This window comes from Balaenoptera borealis, assembly GCF_965194805.1.
Source record: "Balaenoptera borealis genome assembly, chromosome: 14".
NCBI classification, from domain to species: Eukaryota; Metazoa; Chordata; class Mammalia; order Artiodactyla; family Balaenopteridae; genus Balaenoptera; species Balaenoptera borealis.
The window spans coordinates 74,698,916-74,710,372 of record NC_138875.1 but is presented as its reverse complement, the minus strand read 5'-3'; the positions used below and the strand labels follow the sequence as shown (position 1 = coordinate 74,710,372).

At 44.9% G+C, this 11,457-nt stretch overlaps 1 long non-coding RNA gene across 1 annotated transcript; it reads right to left on the bottom strand.

The window, feature by feature from the left end:
• Positions 1 to 4,855: 4,855 nt before the first annotated feature.
• On the bottom strand, positions 4,856 to 11,244 carry LOC309610960. Its single transcript, XR_014234262.1, has 2 exons — positions 11,099 to 11,244; positions 4,856 to 7,753 (listed from the first exon to the last, which is right to left on the bottom strand). It is a non-coding gene; the product is annotated as an uncharacterized lncRNA (long non-coding RNA).
• Between the last annotated feature and the right edge of the window lie 213 nt (positions 11,245 to 11,457).

The following is an 11,457-nucleotide window of genomic DNA, read 5'->3' as shown; positions in this document are numbered from 1 at the left end:
TCCCCAAGAATATACCAGACCACCAAGGGCCACTCCCCTGACCATTCACAGAAAGGTACCAGCCTGCAAATATCTGCCCAGCTCTAAATGGCACTGGATGTGGAGATATCATGGGGAGACAGGAAAGCAAAGAGCCTAAATTTTTTATTTCATTTAGCTCTTACAGCTTTTCCAGGTGCTCTTACAGAATGTCAGCTGTACGCTTGAATGTGATATACAGTCATTCTGAGTCTCAAATGGGTGAGGCTTCAGGCCCCATGAGAAAGGCCAGAAGCTATTGGCACAAATGGCTTTGGGAGGTGCAGAGGCTCCTTCCCTGGAGAGCTAAGAACAAAACAGACCAGACATGTCACTAATGAAACAAAAAGACACACTGAGCCCCTGGGCAATTCACCTGGGCTTTCGTTCCCAGTGAGTCAGAGAAAGCAAAGCTAAGGGCAAACTTGGTATTGGAGGGATGGAACAGGAGGTGCTGAGGAAAGAAAGTCAAGGCCTTCCCAGAAGCAAAGGGACCATTTTTTGCACTGAGAAAAATCTGGTGGAAGAAAGGAGGGAGAAGGGGTCTGGGTGAAGGTATGGGGTCCGAAATGAGAAGTAAGTTTTTCTTCTCTCCGTGTAAACCAGAGGCCCTCCAAGCATCTCTTGGGAAGACATGTGAACGCAGACCGTATAAGAAGCCAAACAGCATTTGGCAGGGCTGGGAGGTATCCAGGCCATGGAAAGCCTGTGTGCATGGTCCAGGCAGTTGGAGTGTGAGCCCAGAAACTGGTGGCTTAAGTGTCTCAGGCTAAGGTTGCCCAGATGTAGAAGGCACCTCCAGGTCCTGGTCAGGACCTCTGCAGGCTTGAAGTCCCCTGGAGAAGGCCAGGCTGAAATAAATCTGAAGTCTGTCCATTGGCTGGAGGCCACCCAGCCTGGGGTACTTGGGGAGTGACTTTCAGCCCCTCTGCCAGCAGCACTCAGCTCCAGGCTGGAGTGGTCCCAGGTGGTATCTATGGCACCTCTGGGCCTCAGCTGGAGAGTCAGGTGTGCTTGGCAGGAGGCACAGGCACTGGCTCCCCCCACTGACCCCCAACTGCCACACAGGTGGGAGGGCCACAGCTTGCGAAATATTTGTTGAAAGAGGCAATGGAAGTTCCTCTAATTATCACCACGGTAATTATAGGATTGCTCTTTCTACCAAGAGTGTTCAAAAGAGACTTGGTGAGTCTCCCCAGGACATGTCATCTGCCTCAGGTGCAGACTCCAGGGAGCAGGCATTGCCAGGTTTGACTGGGCTGCTTAGGTGCTGCTTCTGAGAGGGTCAAAGGCTCTGGTCTGACCGGTCCCCGCCTGCCTCTGCAGCCAATTTCTCACCTCTGTGCAACGGTCCCAACACACACACACACACACACACACACACACACACACACACACACACACACACACACACACACTGAACCGCTTGCAGCTTCCAATGGGCTATGCTCTTCTTTGCTTCTAAATCTCTGCTTCTCAACTGCTGCTCATTAAGTTTGAAGCTTGGCTTCTATGTCCCCTCCTTCAGGAAGTCTCACTTGACCAAACCTAGGCTGGGTTAGGTACTCCTCCCCCGCGCTCCCACAGACCCCTGAATTTCCCGGTGTCCTAGCACTTAGCACAGAGAATGGTCACTGCCTGTTTACTTGTCATCTTCTCCCTCTGGATTGCAAATTCCTTGTGGGAAGGGACTGTGGCTTGTTGCTAGTTCCATCTTTTGTGTCAAGCGCAGAACTCAGCTCAGAGAAGCTCAAAGTTTGTGGAATGAATGCTTGAGTGAGTGAGAAGGCAAACCAGGTTTCGAAACAACTGGTTCTGCCTGATAGTCCCATGATTCTGTCCATGATCTCAAATTCAGCACCCTCTCCCGTCCCCCACGACCTCCTCCCGGCTGAGAAAGAGAATCCTTAGGGGCAAAGAAATCTCTGTTAGAGACATTATAGGAAGACAGATGATTGGAGGTAAGGTACATGGTAAGCTTATTAGGTATCAGGTCACTTGCAGTTTTTGATCATGAGGGCTTTTTTTCTTTCCAAAAAAAATACTTTACTTTTTAAGAGCAGTTAAAAAAAAAAAATTTATTTATTTTGGCTGCGCCTGGTCTTCTTTGCGGCATGTGGGCTTCTTAGTTGCAGCATGTGGGCTTCTTAGTTGCAGCATTTGGGCTTCTTAGTTGCAGCATGTGGGATCTAGTTCCCCAACCAGGGATCGAACTCAGGCCCCCTGCGTTGGGAGTGCAGAGTCTTACCCACTGGACCACCAGGGAAGTCCCTTAAGAGCAGTTTTAGGTTTACAGAAAAGTTGATGGGAAAGTACAGAGAGTTCCCACATACTCCCTCTTCCCCAACAAGGTTTCCCTTATTATTTACATCTTGCATTAGTATGGTACATTCGGTACAATTGATGAGCCAATAATGGTATATTCTTATTAACTAAAGTCCATAGTTTACATTAGGGTTCACTCTTTGTGTTGTACATTCTACGGGTTTTGACAAATGTATGATATGTATCCACCTTTACAGTGTCGTACAGAATAGTTTCACTGCCCTAAAATTCCCCTTTGTTCCCCCTATTCATCCCTCCCTCCCTCCCTCCCTCCCACTAAACCTCTGGCAACCACCAGTCTTTTCACTGTCTCCATAGGCTTGCCTTTTCTAGAATGTCATATAGTTGGAATCATACAATATGTCGACTTTTCAGATTGGCTTTTTTTTCACTTAGCAATATGCTTTTAAGTCTTCTCTGTGGGACTTCCCTGGCGGTCCAGTGGTAAGGAATCTACCTTGCAATGCAGGGGACACGGGTTCTATCCCTGGTCAGGGAACTAAGATCCCACATTCCGTGGGGCAACTAAGCCCACATGCCACAACTACTGAGCTCACGCACCTCAGCTAGAGCCTGCGTGCTGCAAACTACAGAGCCCATGCGCCCTGGAGCCTGTGTGCCACAACTAGAGAAGAGAAAACCCACAGGCCACAACTAGAAAGAAGCCTGCGCACTGCAACGAAGAGCTCACGTGCCGCAATGAAAGATCCTGCTTGCCTCAGCGAAGATCCCGTGTGCCACAACTAAGACTCAATGCAGCCAAAGGAAAAAAAAAATCTTCTCTGTCTTTTCGTGGCTTGATACCTTGTTGTTGTTGTTTTTTAATCACTGAATTATATTCCATTGTATGAATGTACCAGAGTTTGCTTACCATTCACCTATTGAAGGACAGCTTGGATGCTTCCAGGTTTTGGCAAGTGTGAATAAAACAGCTATAAATATTCATGTGCAAGTTTTTGCATGGACATAACTTTCAATTTACTTTAGAATACCATGGGATTTTTTTTTTTTTTGTCTGTGTTGGGTCTTTGTTGCTGCGCACGGGCTTTCTCTAGTTGCAGCGAGTGGAGGCTACTCTTTGTTGTGATGCGCGGGCTTCTCATTGCGGTGGCTTCTCTTGTTGCGGAACACAGGCTCTAGGAGCATGGGCTTCAGTAGTTGTGGCATGCAGCCTCAGTAGTTGTGGTGCATGGGCTTAGTTTCTCCATGATGTGGGATCTTCCCGGAATAGGGATCGAACCCATATCCCCTGCATTGGCAGGCGGATTCTTAACCACTGAGCCACCAGGGAAGTCCCACCATGGGATTTTTAGAAGAGTGTTGTTTAATTTCCAAATATTTGGGGCTTTCCCAGCTATCTTATTGTTATTAATTTCTAATTCTGCTGTGGTCAGAGAACATATTATGTAAGATTTCAACCTTCTGAAATTTGTTAAACTTGTTTATGGGCCAGCATGTGACTTATTTTGGTGAATATTCTGTGTATACCTGACAAGGATTTGTATTCCATTATTTTGGGATGTAGTGTTTTATAAATGTCAATTAAGTCAAGGTGGTTGCTAATGTTGTTTAGGTCTTCTCTGTCCTTACTTTGTTTTTTTTTTATACAGCATGTTCTTATTAGTTATCCATTTTATACATATTAGTGTATATATGTCAATCCCAATCTCCCAATTCATCCCACCACCACCACCCCCACCATGGGTTTTTTATCTAATAGTTGTATCAATTATTGAGAGAAAGGTATTAAAATCTCTAATCATGATTGTGAGTTTGTTACTTCTTCCTTTAATTCTATCTGGATTTCATGTGTGAAGCTCTATGATTAGGTTAATACACACCTAAAACTGTTATATCTTCCTGACGAATTGCCTCTTCTATTGTTGTAAAATATCTCTGTTACAGTCTTTATTTTGAAGTCTACTTTATTTGATATTAATAGAATCACTCCAGTTTTCTTATGATTTGTGGTTTTATTTTTCTATTCCTTTACTTTCAACCTAAATGTGGCTTTGTATTTAAGGTATGTGTCTTGGTTGGACCTAGATATTATCATACTAAATGATTATCATACTAAGGAAAGTAAGTCACAAAGAGGAAGACAAATACCGTATGATATTGATATCACTTACATGTGGAATATAAAATACGACATAAATGAACATATCTACGAAACACAAACAAGCTCACAGACATGGAGAACAGACTTCTGGTTGCCAAGGGGGAGGGGAAGTAGGGGTGGGAAGGATTATGAGTGGGAAGGATTATGAGTTTGGGATTAGCAGATGCAAACTATTATGTATATGATGGTTAAACAACAAGGTCCTACTGTATAGCACAGGGAACTATATTCAATATCCTGTGATAAACCATAATGGAAAAGAATATAAAAAAGAATATATATATGGGGACTTCCCTTGTGGTCCAGTGGGTAAGACTCTGTGCTCCCAATGCAGGGGGCTTGGGTTCGATCCCTGGTCGGGGAACTAGATCCCACAAGCAACAACTAAGAGTACGCATGCCACAACTAAGAGTATGCATGCTGCAACGAAGATCCCACGTGCCACAATGAAGACCCAGCATGGCAAAAATAAATAAATAGGTAAATACTTTTTTAAAAAAGAATATATATATGTGTAACTGAATCACTTTGCTGTATAGCAGAAATTAACACTATATTGTAAATCAACTATACTTCAATAAAATTTAAAAATAAATAAATAAATAAATAAAGTGTGTGTCTTGTGGACAGCATATTCGGGGATCTTGCTTCTCTGCCTTGTCTGACAATTTCAGTTGTTTTAATTAGAATGCTTAGCCCACTTACCTTTGATGTAATTATTGATATGTTTAGGTTTAATTCTACCATTTTGCTATTTGCTTTTTACTTCTTCCATCTTTTTTTGTTATTGTTCCTCTGTTCCACCTTTCGTGCCTTCTTTTGGGTGAATTGAATACTTTTTATAGTGTTTTTTTGGTTTGTTTTTAAAAATTTTTGTTTATTTATTTATTTTTGGCTGCGTTGAGTCTTCGTTGCTGTGCATGGGCTTCTAGTTGTGGCGAGCGGGGGCTACTCTTCGTTGTGGTGCATGGGCTTCTCATTGCGGTGACTTCTCTTATTGCGGAGCACAGACTCTAGGTGCGCGGGCTTCGGTAGTTGTGGCACGTGGGCTCAGTAGTTGTGGCTTGCAGGCTCTAGAGCACAGGCTCAGTAGTTGTGGCGCATGGTCTTAGCTGCTCCACGGCATGTGGGATCTTCCCGGACCAGGGATTGAACCCGTCTCCCCTGCATTGGCAGGCGGATTCTTAACCACTGCACCACCAGGGAAGCCCCGAATTGAATACTTTTTAGTATTGCATTTTAATTCCTCTCCTGGCTTTTTTAGCTCTACCTTCTTTGAATGTATTTGTGATGGTTCATCTAGTGATTACAACATGAGTCTTTAACTTATCACAATCTACTTAAAATTAGTATTTTACTACTTCACATAAGATGTAGGAACTTCACAACAATATAGCTCCACTTATCCCCACTCTCACCCTGTATGCTACTGTTATTATATAAATTACATCTCTCTATGTTATAAACCCCACAATACAAAGTCATAATTTTAGCTTTTAAACAGTCCTATGGGGACTTCCCTGGTGGTCCGGTGGCTAAGACTCCACGCTCCCAATGCAGGGGGGCCCAGGTTTGATCCCTGGTCAGGGAACTAGATCCCATATGCCACACCTAAAGATCCCGCACGCAGCAACGAAGATCCCACGTGCCACAACTAAGACCCGGCACAGCCAAATAAATAAATAAATATTAAAAATAAACAGTCCTATGTCTCTTAAAGGAATCAAGAGAAGAAAAGAAGATAAACAACAAGGACCTACTGCATAGCACAGGGAACTATATTCAATATCTTGTAATAACCTATAAAGGAAAAGAATCATATATATATATATATATATATATATATATATATATATATATATATACACATATATATATATATACACATATATGAATCACTTTGCTGTATACCTGAAACTAACACATTATAAATCAACTATACTTCAATTTAAAAAATTAAAATTAAAAAAAGAGAAGAAAAAAAATAAAGTGTTTTATATTCACTCACATATTTACCATTTCAAGTCCTTTTCATTCCTTCCTATAGATCTGAGTGTCCATCTGGTGTCATTTCCCTTCAGCCAGATGAACTTCCTTTGGCATTTCTCATAATACAAGGTTGCTGGTGACAAATTTAGTTTTTGTTTATCTGAAAATGTGTCTAGTTTGCCTTCATGTTTAAAGCATACCTTCACTGGATGTAGAAATCTGGTTTGAGAGGGTCTTTTTTGCCCTTTCAGTACATTAAAGATGTTGATCTATTAGGCTCTATCCTCCGTTGTTTGCAGTGAGAAGTCAGCCGTCATTTGTATCATAGTTCTCCTGCTTATAATGCGCCATTTTTCTCTAGCTGTTTCCAAGATTCTTCTCTTTATCTTTGGATTTCAGTAGTTTGACTACACTATGCCTGGGCCTGGTTTTCTTTGCATTCATCCTGTTTGGACTTCACGGAGCTTTTTGAATCTGTAAATTTATCTTGGATTAAATTTGAGAAATCAGCAGGAAATATATCTCCGATTTTTTTTTTTTTTTTTTGGCTGCGCCGCATGGCTTGCTGCATCTCAGTTCCCCGACCAGGGATTGAACCCAGGCCATGGAAGTGAAAGCCTGGAATCCTAACCACCAGGCCACCAGAGAACTCCCTATCTTCGAATAATTTTATGTCCCATTCTCCCGCTTTTCTTTTTCTGAAATTTGAATTGCATGGGGTATGTAGATCTTTGAATGCTATCCCACCGGTCCATGAAGCTCTGCTTAATTTTTTCCAGTTATTTCTTTTTCTTCATTCTACTATTGAACCTATCAAGTTAATTCTTCATTTCAGTTATTGTACTTTTTAGTTCTAGAATTTCCATTTGACTTTTTTTTATAGTTTCAGTTCTCTGCTGAGGTTCCCCATCTGTTCCTTCATTATGACTATATTTGCGGGGAGGGGCCTTGAAAATATTTATAAGAGTTGCTTTTAAATTCTTGATGCTAATTCCAACATCTGGGTAATCACTTTTTCTCTTTGAAATTGAGTCCATTTTCTGTTTGTTCCTATGTCTAGCACTTGATTTTTGTGTGCTGGTCATTGTCAATGATACATTGTAGAGATCCTGGATTCTATTATGTTTCTCTCAAGAGTGTTAATCTTATTCTAGCAGTCAATTAACTTGGCTGGATTCAAACTCCAAACTTTGTATCGCTTGTAAAGGGCAGCAGCTGAAATTTCCACTCCGTTCTTTCAGCTTCCAGCCACTGATTTCACTGGGATCCCTGGAGCTTCCTGTGCCTATGTGTAGGTCCCTGTACAGGCAAGGATTTAGACAGAGTTTATATACAGATTTTGGGGTTCCTCTACAGCTAATTTTTCCCCTGGGATTTCCTGCTTAATTTTCCAGCAATTAGCTTGGAATTCTGTACCTTTGACACCTCAAACCAGTGAGATCAAAGCTTTCTACACAACCCCACCTCCCACACAGATTAGAGAGTGCCAGAGGTAAGAGGCCACAAAAACTCAAATCTCATCCAATGCAGCTCTTATCTTTCAAGTGTTGACTTCCTTCACCTTTCTGCCTGCTAGTGGATGTTGTCCCAGTGCCTTCAAATAATTGGGGTTTTCTGGTACATATTTTGTTCAGATTTTATCATTATTTGAGGGAAGGTTAATTCTGCTATTACCACCCCTTATATTCTTTAACCCTTTATTCATCAGGGTACCCCCTTAAGGTCAGTATAATTAGCCCCCATTATTAAGTGGAGGAAACTGAGGCTTTGAAAAAAGTGAAGCCATTTGCCCAAGGTCACATACCTAGTTCATGGCAGAGTCACAATTTGAAACCAACCAAATGACATAACCGTATCCTTGCTGCACTTCACAACCATTCCCAAACATCTTCAAGGTGGTTTGGATTCCAGCCTAGAGCCCACTGGAAAATATCCAAGGATGGGAAGAGGTGAGATCCCTCAAAACCCCTATTCAGGCTAGGGCAGTAGTTTTCAACCCACATCATCAGAATCATTTGCAAAACTATGCAAAATAGAGATGCTAGGCCCCATTTAGTGGATTAGTATCTCTAACAGTAGGGACTAGGAATCTACATTTTATACTGTTTCCTGATGATTCTAATGCCCAGTCAGGGTTAAAATCCCTCTGGTAAAGGCAAAGTACCTCCCACCAGTATTCCTCTGTCTACTGTAGCTCAGGACTCTCACTTTTCCATCATGCTTCACCTAGGTAGTGATACCAGTGCTGGGGTTAAGGCTGAAGGTTCTAAAGTCACTCCACTTAGATCCACATCCTGGCTCTATCACTTGTTAGCTAGGTGGCCTTGGGCAGGTGACCAGACCTCTCTGAACCTTTTGTCTTCTTTCCTCTTAAATGGAGATAATAATAGCAGCAACCTCACAGGGCTGTTGTAAAGATTCCATGAGATAATGCACATGATGCATTTTGCACAGCACCTGACACCTGTAAGCACTCCACAGAGAGTAGCTATTATTATTAACACACCCTCAGCTCCTCAGCTTTTCTGCCACCTTGAACTCTGTTCTGTCTCCTACCTAAATCTGACTTGCAGAGTTAAACCAGACCTACGTTTTCTAAGGTATTTCAAAATCCCCCTCTCCCAAAAGTTAACCCAACCTCTATCTTTGCCACTGACCCATCCCCACCAACTCCCTCTGCCCTGGAGCAAGAAGCATTTAAAATTGGGCCCAGAGCCTGGGAGAGCTTCTTAGAAGTGACTCAGATGCCCTTGGCCTCAGCTTGTGCTTCTTCTTGCCTATGTTTGGGACCTTCTAGGTCACACCCTCAGTGAAGCCCTGAGTGGCAACTCTGAATACCAGAATGGGGTGTGAAAATCACAAAACCAGACTTAAATTGTTGAAACTAACCACCTCTGTTGCTGAGAGTCAGGCCTGAGTCAGACTCAGGGGAACCTGGGCCCGACTAAGAGAACCCACAGAAGGGACTTCCCTGGCGGTCCAGTGGTTAAGACTCGTGCTCCCAATGAAGGGGGCACGGGTTTGATCCCTGGTTGGGGAACTAAGATCCCGCATGCCACACGGTGTGGCCAAAAATTTTAAAAAAAGGACCCACGGAAGGCAAGCTCCTAACACCTCATTTCTAGAAGCCGGATAGGCAGCTCGGGGAATATGAAAAGACTCACCACCACCCTCGGAGCTGGCCCCCCATCTGCCAGACTTCTCCTCAGGACTCCTCCCCAGGGAAACCTTTACTGGGTGGCACATGGCCCGCCCCAAGGTGACTAGACCCTCCTGGGACTCTACTGCCAGCCAGAAACATCCCTCAGCCTCCATCCCGTGTCAGGTCTGTAGGTTTTGGTGAACACTGAGGACCAGAGGCATGCTCAGAGCTGGGAATGCTCCCGGGAAGGAAGGCAGGAGGATCCCCCTATTTATTGGGGGTCCTCTATGTGTCAGATCCTGCACGTCCTTTATCTTACCTCAGCCACTGTAATGTTGGCTGTTTTCCTCACCACTGAGTCCCCAACACCTAGCAGAAGAGACACTCGCTATTTAATTATGATAATAGTGAAATAGCTACCATTTATTGAATGCTTATTACATGCCAGGCACTGTTCAAAGTGCTTTGGGTCTCTTAACTCACACGATGTTGGCTGGATGAAAAATGAGGCTGGATTCTTTCTTCCTATTTTACAGAAGAGGAAACTGAAAATGCAGAGAGGGAAATAAGATGTGGTCGAAGGGCAGACAGGTAATAAATGGACAGGGGCCAGGCTTTGAATCCAGGGAAAGGTGATGACCTAGGAAGTGAAAGATCTGGGGTGGGGGGGTGGGGAGGCTATGGTCTGGCTTTGAGGAATGAGATGGGGGTGCAAAGGCAGAAACAGAGTGGACTTTGGAGGAGGCGCTTCTGAGGGAGAAGGAGCAAGCAGGGGGTGGGTGGGCATTGTGTGGGGCAGCTGGCTGGCCGCCTCCTAGAGCAAGTGTTCTGGATGCTGCAAGACAGCCCAGGCCACTCCCCTAAGAAATGCTGACATCATGTCCTCAAGGACCACACCCCCTGACCACAGGAAGGGGTGGAAATGAACTTTAAATTTCATCACGGCCACTATGGGGTCAGCAGGGGGTTAGGGTACGGCTGCTGCCCCAGCGATCATAAACCCCTATTGCCGTAAGCATCTCTGGTCACATCCTCTCCTAGAAGCCCAAAGCCGGGGCAGAGTTTCTGTGTGTGTGTGTGTGTGTGTGTGTGTGTGTGTGTGTGTGTGTGTATGTGTGTGTGTGTTTGGTGGGCGGTAGGGGTGCAGCAGGCAGCTCCCCAAGTGCTACCTGAGATGAGTCACAGGTGACGCCCCAGCCCTGGAGCCTGGGCCTACCTGGGCAGGTAGGAGCACATTGCCAACCCCACCAGTGGTTCTGAGGACACCCACCCATTTGGTCTTATTCCTAAAATGAGACAGCCGGGGTTGGCTTGCTGAGAGGGCCGCAGGGTTGACCTGCCCTCCTGGGCAGGCCATTCCATGGACCTGAGTTCTCAGGAGGGACAGGGGCCCCCGCAATGCAGGACCTGGGAGGAAACAGCGGTGGCCTCTCTGCCTCTACCTAGCTCATCCCACGGTGACACAAGGATCAAGTCTGCCCTGGACACTCAGCCCCACCTACCTCAGCCACTCCGACGCATCACAACACATAGCACTTCCTGTTTCCTTGACTCATCTGATCACTTGCTTGTTATCTCCCCCGCTGCTTTGACGCTCTCGCCCATTGCTCCCGCTGTACACCTGGGACGGAGCCTAGCACAGAGCAGGTGGTGAATAGGTGGAGATGAGCCGCAAATATAATAGGGACCACGGGTACAGCCACGCCTCTACCTACAGTCTTGGTACTCCAAGGCCCCCCCAAACCCCCGTACCCCACCCCCACCCTGAGCTGGACCAGCAGGAAGTCCTGTCCTGGACGTGGGTCCCCTTCCGCAAGCATCCCAGGATGCTCCGGGTTCTGACAGGCGCTGTGGCTCTTTC